The sequence below is a fragment of the Pleurodeles waltl genome, chromosome 4_2 (assembly GCF_031143425.1).
Source record: "Pleurodeles waltl isolate 20211129_DDA chromosome 4_2, aPleWal1.hap1.20221129, whole genome shotgun sequence".
In the NCBI taxonomy this organism is placed as follows: Eukaryota; Metazoa; Chordata; class Amphibia; order Caudata; family Salamandridae; genus Pleurodeles; species Pleurodeles waltl.
The window spans coordinates 742,667,991-742,683,496 of record NC_090443.1 but is presented as its reverse complement, the minus strand read 5'-3'; the positions used below and the strand labels follow the sequence as shown (position 1 = coordinate 742,683,496).

General features: G+C 47.2%; 1 protein-coding gene across 2 annotated transcripts in view; it reads left to right on the top strand.

Moving 5' to 3' along the window:
• WDR47 (WD repeat domain 47) overlaps window positions 1-15,506 on the top strand; it is a 357,246-nt gene that overhangs the window by 187,946 nt on the left and 153,794 nt on the right. The window lies entirely within an intron of this gene.

Sequence of the window (15,506 nt, the reverse complement as noted above, 5' to 3'; positions counted from 1 at the left end):
CTCAGAATAATATTATTAATGTAAGTGGGTGATATTCTGCTACTGGCCAAAGTCCTGCAGCCCAACCTGAACCCCATAATTCGGCTAATATTTCACCTTACTTTTGGTAGGTGGTTGGGGCTACTAATAAATTGGTTTGAGTCAGTCATACTGCCCTTATCAAAAAAGATACCCCTCCACCCGTCCTAGAATTTCCAATAAAACGGCAAATAGTCCCAGTATGCTATTTAGAAATCCAGTACCACTGGGACATGGGCATTATTATTAGGAAAAACTACAGTAAATGCATCACAACTATTTTGTTTTCCCAATTTTATTTATGCAAAGTAAAACAACTTATACATGTTTGCGCAGTACAATAGTCTCACTTCATGAACCAAACATCTCGCCTGACCCTTCCATATATGAAACTAGTCTGTGTCAACTCTACCATTCGCGGACGTTTTTAGAATGCTACAATAGAGAACATATGGTCGCGCAATATAGTACTGATTGTACAATGGTCCATCGCAAGATGTGTAATATTTGAATGCAGTAGTAATGAGCAAGTCTATCCATATCAAGTACAGTGCATAGTATATTAAATTTTAACAATTCAACTGTGATACTGCAATGCATGTTACCGGATTCAAACATGGAGAGAGAACAGCTGTTGCATTCCAGTGGACCAGTCAACAATATTCAGACGGCTTAGGCTCTTAAATGGGCCAGCCGAACATAACCTTCGGCTATATAGGCAAATTGAACGAGGAGGAGAGGGAGAAGATCAGGCAAAAAAGGTCAGAGCCGACAAGAGAGGGGCATATTGTCTTCCAGTCCCACTGAGCCACACTTCAGCAACCGTCGTCTACCGCCCAAGCGGGCATGTTGATACTCGCACTTCGCTATTGGGGTTCATCTGCTGAGTTGTCCCACTGTTCCCCAACAGTCTCCCCATGCAGTCCTTCGATCATACCACACCAGACTTCCAGATCTCGCTTAGTGTGTTCATCCATATGTATCTTACTTAGGCGACTTTCCTCTGCAGTCGCCCACTCAATGAGGTCAGACAGCCAAGCATCATGTGTCCGAAGGGCCGTGTTTGCCCATCAGATTACAGTGCGCTTCTTAGCCAAAACAAGCCCCTGCTGTGTTAATCTGTATGGCATTTTGCGCCCTTATTTAGGAATGGGAAGGAGGCCCAGCAATCAATGGCTCATTGTTACCTTCAAGTTCACAGCCGTCACATCCCTCAGTGTCCGCACTATCTGGCACCAAAAAGGTAGAATGGAGTTACATGTCCACGTGACATATTCAAAATTGTCTGGGGTCGCGCCACAACAAGCACATCCATCAGGTTGTGACGGAAATAGTCTGTGAAGGCACTGCAGTGTCAGATATGCTCTGTGCAAATAGTAAAAGTGTGTCAGTTTAAATCTTGCATTGCTAGTCCCATCCCGTACTAATGAGGAGACCCTATTCCATTCTCCATCAGTAAGCGAAGGTTCGATGGCATATGTTGCTGCAGATACACATGTTTGGCACAGTCCGCTGCCTGGTGTTGGGCTCGGAGTATTACAAGTTGTTTTTCTTCGAAGAAGTCTTTTTGGTCACGGGACCGAAGGACTCCTCCCTCCTCGGCTCCATTGCGCATGGGCGTCGACTCCATCTTAGATTGTTTTTTTCCGCTGTCGGGTTCGGACGTATTCCTTTTCGCTCCGTGTTTCGGTTCGGAAAGTTAGTCAGAATCTCGGAAGAAAGCGTCGGTATTGTTCCGTTCGGTATCGGAATAGTTAGGTACATCGACACCGATCATCGGAAGACTTTGGGGTAGTTTCGATCCCCCATCGGGGCCTGGTCGGCCCGACCGCGTGCGACATCGAAGCCGATGGAACGGACCCCGTTTCGTTTCTGCCCAAAATGTCACAGTAAGTATCCTTATACAGATCAGCACTTGGTCTGTAACTTGTGCTTGTCCCCCGAGCACAAGGAGGATACCTGTGAAGCCTGTCGAGCCTTCCGGTCCAGAAAAACACTCCAGGACCGAAGAGCCAGGCGTCAACAAATGGCGTCCACGTCGACAAAACAACGTTTCGACGAGGAAGAGGAAACATTCTCGGTTCCGGAATCAGAATCCGGAGACTCCGACGTCGAACAACAGCAACAAACTGTGAGTAAGACGTCGAAAAGTAAATCCATCGACAAACCGAAAGCCCAGGGGACGCCACTGCCAACAGGCCATGGCTCGACCCATAAAACAGGCGACCCGTCGAAGGCGCCGAAAAAGGGCACGCCCATAGCGAAGACACCCGACTCCGGTCGAGGGACCGCCATGGAGCAACCTCGGAGCCGAGAAAGCGGCTCCGAGAGACAAAAACAAGATACCGGCACCGAAAAACATCGGCACCGAGAATCCATGCCGAAAGGAACAAAAATTCTGTCGGTGCCGAAACCGAAAAAAGATTCTCTCTCGGCGCCGAAAAATACCACACCTTCATCCTACTCAGAGGAACAAGGAATAAGTGGCCAAATGCACAGATTTGGACAAGAGCTCCAAAGTGTAGAATCGGACTACACACAAAAGAGACTGTACATCCAGCAAGACACAGGGAAGATATCAACCCTTCCCCCAATCATGAGGAAAAGAAGGATCGGACTTCCAAAGGATGACGCACAACCACAAGCCAAAGTGGTTAAAAAAGTCACGCCTCCGCCCTCTCCACCACAGGCATCGCCGGCACAAACACCGCCACAAATGCACTCACCAGCGCAAACTACCATAAGTCATGACGATCAGGATCAAGACGCTTGGGACATGTATGACACCCCAGTGCCGGACAATGATCCCGAGTCATACCCCACAAAGCCGTCACCGCTAGAGGACAGTACCTCATACTCGCAACTGGTGGCTAGGGCAGCAGAATTCCACAATGTCCAACTGCATTCCGATCCTATAGAGGATGATTTTTTATTTAACACCCTCTCGGCTACACACAGCCAATATCAATGTCTCCCAATGCTACCAGGGATGTTACGGCACGCAAAACAAATTTTTGAAGAGCCCGTAAAATCAAGAGCCATCACCCCAAGGGTGGATAAGAAATACAAACCACCACCCACAGACCCAGTGTTTATTACTTCGCAGTTACCACCTGACTCCGTGGTAGTAGGGGCAGCTCGCAAGAGAGCAAATTCACATACATCTGGCGACGCCCCACCTCCGGACAAAGAAAGCCGAAAATTTGATGCGGCAGGGAAAAGAGTAGCATCACAGGCAGCCAACCAGTGGCGCATCGCAAATTCACAAGCGCTGCTGGCCAGATATGACCGCGCACACTAGGACGAGATGCAACTTCTCGTAGACCATCTTCCCCAGGAATACCAAAAAAGGGCGCAGCAAATAGTGGAAGAGGGACAAACGATCTCAAACAATCAAATCCGCTCTTCACTAGACGCAGCCGATACTGCAGCAAGAACAGTCAACACTGCTGTCACCATAAGGAGACACGCTTGGCTACGCACTTCAGGCTTCAAACCTGAAATCCAGCAGGCTGTCCTTAATATGCCCTTCAACGAGAAACAACTTTTTGGCTCTGAAGTGGATACAGCCATTGAAAAACTTAAAAAGGACACAGACACGGCCAAGGCCATGGGCGCACTCTACTCCCCGCAGAGCAGAGGCTCTTTCAGAAAAACTCCATTTAGAGGGGGGTTTCGTGGCCAACCCACAGACACCACCAGCCAACAAACAAGAACCACACCATATCAGGGTTCCTTCCAAAGGGGAGGTTTCAGGGGATATCGGGGGGGTCAATTCCCAAGGAGTAGGGGAAGATTCCAGACTCCAAAAACACCTCCACCTAAACAGTGACTTTCAAGTCACGCAACCCCTTCACTCAACACCAGTGGGGGGAAGACTAAGCCAATTCTACCAATCTTGGCAACAGATTACAACAGACAATTGGGTATTAGCAATAATCCAACATGGCTATTGCATAGAATTCCACAACTTCCCACCAAACATCCCCCCCAAAACACGCAAAATGTCACCACAACATTTAGAACTTTTAGGACTAGAAGTTCAAGCACTACTGCAAAAGGATGCAATAGAGTTAGTACCAGTACAACAAAAAAACACAGGAGTTTACTCCCTGTACTTTCTAATTCCAAAAAAAGACAAAACATTAAGACCAATATTAGATCTCAGGACACTAAATACCTACATCATATCGGACCATTTTCACATGGTCACACTACAAGACATCATTCCACTGCTCAAACAGCAAGATTACATGACCACATTAGACCTAAAGGATGCGTACTTTCATATACCAATACACCCTTCTCACAGAAAGTACCTACGGTTCGTATTCAAAGGAATACATTACCAATTCAAGGTGTTGCCATTCGGAATAACAACTGCACCAAGAGTGTTCACAAAATGTCTAGCAGTAGTAGCAGCACACATCAGGAGACAACAGATACATGTGTTCCCTTACCTAGACGATTGGCTAATCAAGACCAACACAGTAAAAAAATGCGCAAACGACACCACATTTGTCATACAAACCCTTCACAAACTGGGGTTTTCCATCAACTATACAAAATCACACCTAGAACCGTGTCAAACACAACAATATCTAGGAGCAACCATCAACACATCAAAAGGAATTGCCACTCCAAGTCCACAAAGAGTGCAGGCATTCCACAAGGTAATAAGTGCTATGTTTCCAAACCAAAAGATACAAGCAAAATTTGTGCTAAAACTTCTAGGCATGATGTCATCATGCATAGCCATTGTCCCAAACGCAAGACTACACATGAGACCCTTACAACAGTGTCTAGCATCACAATGGTCACAGGCACAGGGTCAACTTCAAAATCTGGTGTTGGTAGACCGCCAAACATACCTCTCGCTTCTATGGTGGAACAGCAAAAATTTAAACAAAGGGCGGACATTTCAGGACCCAGTGCCTCAATACGTTATAACAACAGATGCTTCCATGACAGGGTGGGGAGCACACCTCAATCACCACAGCATTCAAGGACAATGGGATATACACGAAACAAAATTTCATATCAATTACCTAGAACTGTTAGCAGTATTTCTAGCGTTAAGAGCCTTCCAACCCATAATAACACACAAATACATTCTTGTCAAAACAGACAACATGACAACAATGTATTATTTAAACAAACAAGGAGGAACACACTCAACACAATTGTGCCTCCCAACACAAAAAATTTGGCAGTGGGCGATTCACAACAACATTCGCCTAATAGCACAATTTATTCCAGGAATACAAAACCAACTAGCAGACAACCTTTCGCGAGACCACCAACAAGTCCACGAATGGGAAATTCACCCCCAAGTTCTGAACAAGTACTTTCAAATTTGGGGAACACCCCAGATAGATTTGTTCGCAACAAAAGAAAACTCAAAATGCCAAAACTTCGCATCCAGGTACCCACACCGCGAATCACAAGGCAATGCTCTATGGATGAGTTGGTCAGGGATATTTGCGTACGCTTTTCCCCCTCTCCCTCTCCTTCCATATCTAGTAAACAAGTTGAGTCAAAACCAACTCAAACTCATACTGATAGCACCCACATGGGCAAGACAACCTTGGTATACAACTCTACTAGACCTTTCACTAGTACCGCATGTCAAACTACCCAACAGGCCAGATCTGTTAACACAACACAAACAACAGATCAGGCATCCAAACCCAGCATCATTGAATCTGGCAATTTGGCTCCTGAAATCCTAGAATTCGGACACTTAGACCTCACACAAGAATGCATGGAGGTCATAAAACAAGCTAGAAAACCTTCCACTAGACACTGCTATGCATCTAAGTGGAAAAGATTTGTTTACTACTGCCATTCCAATCAAATACAACCATTACATGCCTCTACTAAAGACATAGTAGGATACTTACTACATTTGCAAAAAGCAAATCTCGCTTTTTCATCTATAAAAATACACCTCGCAGCAATATCTGCTTACCTACAAACTACTCATTCATCGTCTCTATTTAGAATACCAGTTATTAAAGCATTCATGGAAGGGCTAAAAAGAATTATACCACCAAGAACACCACCAGTTCCTTCATGGAATCTTAACATCGTCTTAACAAGACTCAGGGGTCCACCTTTCGAACCCATGCATTCCTGTGAAATGCAATATCTAACCTGGAAGGTCGCATTTCTCATTGCAATCACATCCCTCAGAAGAGTAAGTGAAATACAGGCATTTACCATACAAGAACCATTTATTCAAATACACAACAATAAAATAGTTCTAAGAACAAATCCAAAATTTCTGCCAAAAGTAATCTCACCATTCCATTTAAATCAAACAGTAGAATTGCCAGTGTTCTTCCCACAACCAAATTCTGTGGCCGAAAGGGCACTACATACATTAGACATCAAAAGAGCACTAATGTATTACATTGACAGAACAAAGCTAATCAGGAAAACAAAACAACTGTTCATAGCTTTTCAAAAACCACACATAGGAAATCCAATCTCTAAACAAGGCATTGCTAGATGGATAGTCAGATGCATTCAAACATGCTATCTTAAAGCCAAAAGAGAATTGCCTATTACACCAAAGGCACACTCAACCAGAAAGAAAGGTGCTACAATGGCCTTTCTAGGAAACATTCCTATGAGCGAAATATGTAAGGCTGCAACCTGGTCTACGCCTCATACGTTTACTAAACACTACTGTGTAGACGTACTAAATGCACAACAAGCTACAGTGGGCCAAGCTGTACTAAGAACATTATTCCAAACTACTTCAACTCCTACAGGCTAAACCACTGCTTTTAGGGGAGGTAACTGCTTTATAGTCTATGCCAAACATGTGTATCTGCAGCAACATATGCCATCGAACTGAAAATGTCACTTACCCAGTGTACATCTGTTCGTGGCATTAGTCGCTGCAGATTCACATGTACCCTCCCACCTCCCCGGGAAGCCTGTAGCCGTTTAGAAGTAGATCATAAATCTTAAACATCTGAACATTTGTAAATAATTATTAGAAACTCTTAAAGTACATACATATTCACTCCATTGCATGGGCACTATTTATACCAAACAACTCCATCCTCACCCTCTGCGGGGAAAACAATCTAAGATGGAGTCGACGCCCATGCGCAATGGAGCCGAGGAGGGAGGAGTCCTTCGGTCCCGTGACCAAAAAGACTTCTTCGAAGAAAAACAACTTGTAATACTCCGAGCCCAACACCAGGCAGCGGACTGTGCCAAACATGTGAATCTGCAGCGACTAATGCCACGAACAGATGTACACTGGGTAAGTGACATTTTCATTCCCAGGTCCACCTCCCCCATAGCTCTTGTCCTGTTTATATTGATCTGTCTATCCCTTTTTAGGGCCTTGTAGGTGCTGGAGAGTAGACCCTGATTGCATCCTGAGTCTATAACAGACATCACAAGGTGGGATTCAGTGGGTTCCACAGGAAAGGAAGTCAAAATCTCCGGAGCGGCTAGCATACTGCAGGAATTATCCCTGGTCAATTCCGAAGAGAGACTCAGCCTCCCTCTGCGTGACAAATGTGCCATTTTGGGATAAATCTCCAGCATTATTACTTCCACCTGCTCGCCGTTTCAAGAAGTTTAGTCCATCAGTGACTAGCAAAAGGGCAAATCCACCAGAGGGAAGTAGATGCGCCTATGGTGCCCTCTGCAGCACCCGCATGACAGCCCGCCCCCACAACAACCGACACCTGCGATACTAGGAAGGGGGTATCCCGCGGAAGCCTAGAACTGCACATGAGCAGGCCTGGTAATCAAGATATAGATATAGAACCTTTTAGCAATTCTTTTCCCCGGTTGGGGGCATCACTGCACCACATGGCTGCATACTGCAGCGAGCCCGCCATGTAGTATAGGTGGAGGTCGGCTAGCCCCAATCCCCGTCAGCCAAATCTAACGTCAATACCTCGAGGCGAACTCTGCATCTCTTACCTGCCCAGACTAAGGACAGCAGCAGTTTATCTATCTGTCGAAGTAGAGAAGGGGTCAGCTCACAGAACAAGTTTTCCATAACATGCAGGCAACGCAGGAGTAAAACAATTTTACTGAGTGCAATTCTGCCCATTACCCACAGTGGGAGGGTAGTCCAAAATTGAACAGAGGCTCGTAGGCCATCCATTACTCTACCCATATTCAATTCATATTGGAGTTGAGGGGAGTGGGCTATCTGCATGCCCAAGTAATAAAAGGTCTCGGTCTCCCATGCCAAATCCACCTGGGGTAGCACCGCCGCCTCAACCTTCGTCAGCCATGAAGTGGGGTACAACACCATCTTCCAACGGTTTACATGGAGACCGGATATCCCTCCAAAGTCGTCCATCATTTGTAACAGAAGTGGAATCGATCATTCCGGGTTTGTAACATACACCAGGGCATCACTCGACGTGTGTTCTGGTCCCCACCCTTATGCCCCACCTTTGCAATCCTGCTCTCACATGTATGGCCAGGGGCTCCATAGCCAACGTGAACAGCAGCGGCGACAGTGGGCAGCCCTACCGTGTGCCCTGTTCAATATCTAAGGATTCTGACACGATCATCCCAGTTTGCACCCGTGGCGCTGTATACAGCAGACGCACACATGACAGGAATTTTAATCCAATGTCCATTCTACAAAGGACCTGCCACAGATAGTCCCAGGACAAGGTATCAAACGCCTTTTCTATGACGAGGGCCACCAGTGCGGCATGGGATGTAGAGTTGCGCATCTCTGGTATTATATGTGATAACCTCCTCAGATTCATATGGGTTCCCCTCCCCAGAATGAATCCACATTGATCATCCCGCACTAGATGGGTTACAACTCGCCATAGACAAGTTACCAGTACTTTTGCAAGTATTTTCACATCGACATTGAGCAATGACAATGGCCTATAGGAGCCAGGGTCCACCGGATCCTTCCTCGATTTCAGTATCATAACTGTCAATGATTCCCTCATGTGTGTTGGCAGCGAGCCTTCTGTGCGGGCCTCTCAGAATGTTTCCAATAAACGGGGAAGAACCGTTGCAGAATATGTACGGTAAAACTCAACTGGTATACCATCAGGGCCGTGCGTCTTACCATGCGTCATGGCCCCCAAGGCTTTCTGTAACTCCTCTAGCGGTACATCCCCCTCTAGCTCCTCAGTCTATGCCTCACAAGCTGAGGAATTTGGAGCCTGTCTAGATACCGGTGTATTTGCTGAAGCGTGAGGATGGCTGTCAAAGTGTATATGTGTTTCGTGTGATCCCTCAAGAGTAGATTCACACGTGCTTGCTCTAAATACCTTTCCCTGGACGTTCCATGGAGGGACAGGATTATTGGTAGAGGCCGTTCACGCTTAAGTAGCCAAGCTAGCATGCACCCGGAGCGGTCTCCCTCACAGTACAGCTGCTGTCTGAAGTCCCTACAGACATAACTATTCAGCCCATTCCAAATGGCCCCTATTCTTTTGTGCGCCTCATGACAGTTTGGCTCAGATACGTCTCCGCTGGCTACTCTGCACTGTAGAGCAGCCAGAACACCCTCCTGCTGCGCATGCTCCTGCTCCAGTTTTTTCCTAATACCATAGGATTTACCAAGGCTTTCACCTCTCATGATGACCTTTAGGGCCTCCCGTTCTATGCCACGGATCCGGGTCATAGACCAGTTCACGCTAAAATATCCATTTAGCACTGCCTGTATGTCTCCCTCATATTCAGGGTCCCCAAGTAGCTCAGGCCGCATTCGCCACAGGGGGTGCGTGTGTCTCGCATTCTAATAAAAAAGGGGCATGATCTGATAGGAATCTCTCCTGATAGGCAGCACGACGAACATCCAGCGTGCCGTCGTTTGCTAACAGAAATCTATCCAATTTGCTATACCCCCCATGTGTGGGGTGTAACAGGAATATACTTTGGAGGTGGGGTGTAGTTCCCTCCATATATCCACAAATTGCAGGCTATTCATGACTTCGCAAAGTTTGGCTGTCATATGAGGCTTAGTGCCCAGTTTCGGTGGGCTCCTATCTAAAGCGCCATCCAGGACACAATTAAAGTCCCCTGCCCAGATGACGTGCATTCCCATCTAGGGTACTAATTCTTGTTGCAATGTTTTAAAGAACTCCGCATCATCTGAGTTCGGGCGTATATATTCAGGATGCAGAGTTCGCGCCCATCAAATTCTCTGTGTAAGGATATATATAGTGGCCTTGTACGTCCTCTGTAAGGCTTTTTAATTGGAAGGAGACCCCAGGGGCAACCCAAACTAAAAAAAAAAAAAACTAGCATAGGAGGAATATGTTGCCGAAAACAACTGTCCCGCCACTTTTTCTGTAGTTTTTGTGCTTCACTATCCATCAAGTGTATCTCCTGCAGGAGGCGCAATGTGGGCACCTATTTGTCTAAGGTAGGTGTGCACTCTATAGCGCTTCACAAAATAATTCAGCCCCCTTACATTCCATGTAACAATTAGCATTAAGGTACTCATCCTGAGCTATGCCATCCAACAGTCACAGCTCCACCCCCCGACCACTCCACCCCACCTCGTCCGTGTCCGCCCCAACTGCTACTCCAATCCAGCGCACACTTGACAGTGTAACTCCATGTCCTCTCTTTCTCACAATGCATACAGTACACCAAGTGTATAAAACAGAATTCCAACCCCAACTCTGAACCACATTCAACACCCCCATCCTTCCCCAGGTAAACACCTCCCTCAACTTGTGCCTGACCAATCTGTGTGTTTGCCCCGCTAGCCACTCTAGAAACCAGAGGAGAGGGAGAGCGAATCACTGCTCCCACTTGATATGCAGAAACTGTTTAAGATGGTGGGGTCAACGCGCAAGTAGTTCTTCAAGCCCCTCAGGCAACCATCCAAAGCACGCGCACACTGTACCCAAATATAGTAACTTATCACTGCAAAAGATCATAAACAACAACAAGATATGTGCCACTTAGAAAAAGACAAGATAGAAAGGCGAGGCTTGCCGTGGTCAAAACAAGGATGCCTGTTTGTTAGATCACACCCACCCGAGCATTGTAGCCATCCTGAGTCTCCGTTTCCCCAGCACCGGTAGGCAGTACAGTAGGAAAGAGGGGGGGAGAGTAAGAGGGAGGAGAGAAGGAAGGAGTCAATATGTCAAAGCCTGGTATGAGTCCAGTTTCATTATTCCATCTCAGTGTCTTTGTGACGGCTTTCAGATATCTGCATTGACAGAGTCTGGGGTCAGGCCATCCTTACCGTGCGGCGATCTGAAGTGTGATGATGCCTCAAAGTGACGGATTTCACTAATAGTCTGGCCTCCTCACGCTCCTCTCTCTTCCGTTCCAGACTAAGGGTGCCATCCGGGCACACCGTTACCCTGTCTCCTTGGCTGGTGCGGCGGCGCCTGTTATTCCTGCGCGCAGTGGTCTGCGAGTCGCCTGCCCTCTGGTCCCCCCTGCGGCTCCCTGTGTGGGGTTTCCTGGGGGCCTTTCACCGCCTCTCAGTTCCAACCAGTCCCAGACTGCTTCAAGCGCCTGGAAAAAATGCGAGCGGCCCGCATGTAGGACCTTCAACTTGGCTGGGTATAGCAGCATATAGGTGTAGCCCAATTTCTTTCAATTTTTGTTTGACACCTATGTACGATTGTCTTTGGAGCTGTACCACTCTAGTGTAGTCAGGAAAGAAGCGTATATTGTGATTCTCGTAGGTAGGATCGCCATTTTTGCGCACTTCCTATAAGATAGTGTCTTGGTCCTTATAGTTGAGAATCTTGCCAATAATCATTCTAGGGGAAGCTCCCAGCGGCAGAGTGGGGGGGTAGGGCTCTCTGTGCCACGAACACCGGCAATAGGGGAGCAGCGGGCATCGTCTTTTTGATACAATCCTCTAGGAAGGCTCCGCGAAGCCCACTACTCGTAAGTTGCATCTTCTCGCCCTCACCTCTGCATCTTCAGCCCGCGCCTCCAGTTTGCACATTTTAGCTTCAAGGGTGGACACTGTGGCCTTAAGCATATCTATGTCCGTCTGCATGCAAGTCACTTGCTGCTCAGTGGCTACTGAACGTTCTGCCACTACCCTCAAATACGCTTTCAATAAGTTAACGTCTACCGCCATAGCAGCAATTTGCGCTTGCACAGCCTGACCGGATGCCTCGATGGCGGCCAGGATCTGTGCTCCAGTGGACTGACACTCTTCCCCCGCCCCCCCGTCCATGGGTCCAGATGAGTCTTCCTGCAGGCTCCGTCCTGCACTCTGACCTGTATATTGGTCCATCCTGGTTTGCTGTGCGCCTTTATTTGATCTGTCTTTGCCCATATTGCACAAGGTCCCCAGCACCGGCCTCTGCTGATCCCACTGGGCACTGATAGTTGCGATTCACTGTGTCGCAGCAGTTGAGGATGCAAATCCGCCTTAGCAGCACCAGACAGCGTGTCCTACGCAGCCAACTCCGGTGGTCCGGCCTCTGTCACCTCCCCAGGTGCTTTCCTGTTCAGTCAGCCAGCTTGACACTCAAATGGCCACCCACCAGTGCTTAGGCAGTGGAGGGGTGGGCGTGCTGGGGGGAATGAGATGGAAAGTGACCGTGTCCAATGCAATTGGCCCAATTATAGGGCCTCAGTCACCTCTCAGAGCCTCCAGCCTCTCCTCCTAGCTCAGCGGGATGCCTCACCAGACCATGGTAAGCGCCTCAGGGGCCAAAGTCTACAGAGGGCGCCCTACGCTTCTACAGATGTGCCACTCTCCGCACCTCTCTCTCCGCTGGGCCTCCTCTGCCCGCACGCTCAGTCGTCCACTAGGCCTCACCAGGTGGTCTTCCAGGCCAAGGCATCCACAGCCTGCGCAGTTACCCCGCGTTTGGGAAGGAAAGCAAAAAAACAAAGTGGGTCGTTCCCCCTTGCATCAGACTTCCCCCGCCAGGCTCCTCCAAACTAGGGTACTCAGGCCGGCTCCGGGGCCCTAAACAATGTCGATCCAGCCTGCAGCCACAGTCGCGGGCGCCATGTTGGAGTCAGGCACTCACCACGAGTGCGGCTCCGCTGCTTGTTTTCAGCATTTTTGCCGTCACATCACCTCAATCCCCTAATCCCCATCCACCGGACCAATAGGTCTGTGGGGCCTAGGGACTGCAGGATGGTGTAGGATGGATTTAGAAGTAAGGGCCGGTAGCACTTGCCTAGTGCGTCCGGTCGGCCATCTTGTTGGCCACGCCCCCATTAAATACATCACAACTATAACTTCCCTTATAGAGAGATAGATGAGACTGACAATAGTTGTGACAGTCAAGGTGGCATTAATGTGGATGGTGGTCCTGCCTAACCTTTTGTATTTTGCAGAATATCCAGATTCCACTAGCGAGGGCTAGATTAGATCCCTTGTGGTCAAGCTGGCATGGGCAGGTTGACAACCAAGAATAATGTGGTTTAAAATGCAGCTACCGTATGAGAAGTGGAAGGGGGGGGGGGGAGGTTGCTGCCTCCAAATTTTTATATTTATTATTTAATAGCCCAAGCACAATCGTGTATCAGTGGTTCCATAACACCAGGCAGCCCCTACATTTGTGATCTGGAGTTGGGTCTGGATGCTCCAGTCGCTACCAACCCAGCTCTGATGCTAAAAAAACAATTTAGCCCAGCAAAGAGGACACACAGTAAAATGCGCCATTTGGACATGGTCAAGACTGGTGACACTAAGATGAGGGAGGTGAATTCCTCAGTTCCCCTTGAAAAACAACTTACATCTGGATATCACTATGGAATGTGGGGGAGACCGGACAAACCAGACAAAGACACCCTAATACAGTAGGGAGACCTCCTTCCTAATGCAAAGTTCAACACCATGACAGAATACATGGATGGGGCAGAGTGCACATCCAAAGATATGCTCACATACCATAGACTAAAGCGCACAATGAAGAAGTTGTGAGATATTTTCCCCACTGAGCCAGCTGAATGGAAACTGCTCACTTTGCTCATTTCAGTCCCCCACTATGACAGGTTAATCTCTGCAGTGTGCACCACTATAATGAGGGAATTAGGGGTTGAACAACTTCAATCTAGAGTCACATGTACTTGGGAACTGGGCCACATTCTCACAGATACTCAATTGGCGTACTGCTTCCAAGAGTCAAAACAAATATCCGCCAATGGGAAGCATTGACTAATTCATTTCAAATTCACCCATAAAGTGTATTGTACACCAGTCAGTGTGGTGTCCACAAGCTTGAACTGCTGGCATTGTGATGGATCGAGTGTGGATTTTCCGCACCTGGCATGGAGTTGTTAAGTGGTTCAGTTTCTGGCTGAAAGTTATTGGGGCGATAGGAACAATTATCGAAGCGTGCCCAATGCCTAGACCTTTGTAGCTCTTCTGGATTATGTGAAATACTTTTCTAAAACATTTAGAAAAGTTGGAGCAATCATCCTGCTGATGGGCTAGTGTAGAGACGCCATGTCCTAGAGGAGAGGCAGGACTTTGCGATATGAGAAATGGTTTAAAGACTTAGCCATGTGCATTGAACATTCAGAACTGCATACATCAATGATTCAAATAGCATCTCGACCAAAAGATATTTGGAGCCCATTCCAGACATATCTGGCAGGGCAAATTGAACAATGATTTGCTCATCTTGTTGGGCTCAGCACACTGTAGAAGCTAGGGCCGGTGTTGTTTGCGTGGTCATATTGATGCCTCATGTATACATCACTGTAACACTAGATGTATATAGTTTATTACTGCAACTGGTATTACACAAGCCTAATTGTACTAATAACAAAGCACTGAACACAGCTCTGTAATGTTAATGTTGCCTTGTTCAACTCTGGAAATAAAAAGGAAAAAAATAGAATGCAGGAGGCAGTAGTCTTGAAAGTGTTGTTTACAATATGGGAGAGCACAAGATTCAAACACCATCTCGGTCTAGACGAAAGAGAAGAAATATGGAAAGTCATCCAATAACTCTCAATTCACCTTATTTGAGGGAGAATTAACTACTTCTGGCCTGTCCCTATTTGTGTGAAATAATTCTTGCCTATGCCAAATTGTCTTATACCAGCCATCAAAATATCCATATTGTCTGAAGAAAGGCCTAGAAGAGGAACTATTAGCTCCTAAGAAACTGTGTTTTTAAGTTGAGTCGTAAGTCAGGAGATATTGCCTTACCTTCTTCCGGAAGGCATTCCCCCTGCTGATGGTGCAGTTTCAAGAAACGTCGCTGGTGCATTCTGGCCTGAGTCCTGAGCATGATTGAGTTTTCTGTCCTTGAATTTCTTCAGTACTCTTGAAATGTGGGTATGTGGAATAATATAAAGCTAAAATGGAAAGGCACTCGCGGTTGTGCCCCAGCTGAATTCGGCAACATTCATCATTACAGGCTTTGTGAGGGCTACGAGCAGGTTAGAAGTGTTAGCTTACCAGCTCAGAACTTACATGCAAGATTTATGCCCCAGTGTGTGTTTGGACTGCTCGTCTGACACCTGACTTTTATGCTTCTCCATGTAAAGGTGAGTAAAGCACTTTTTGCACC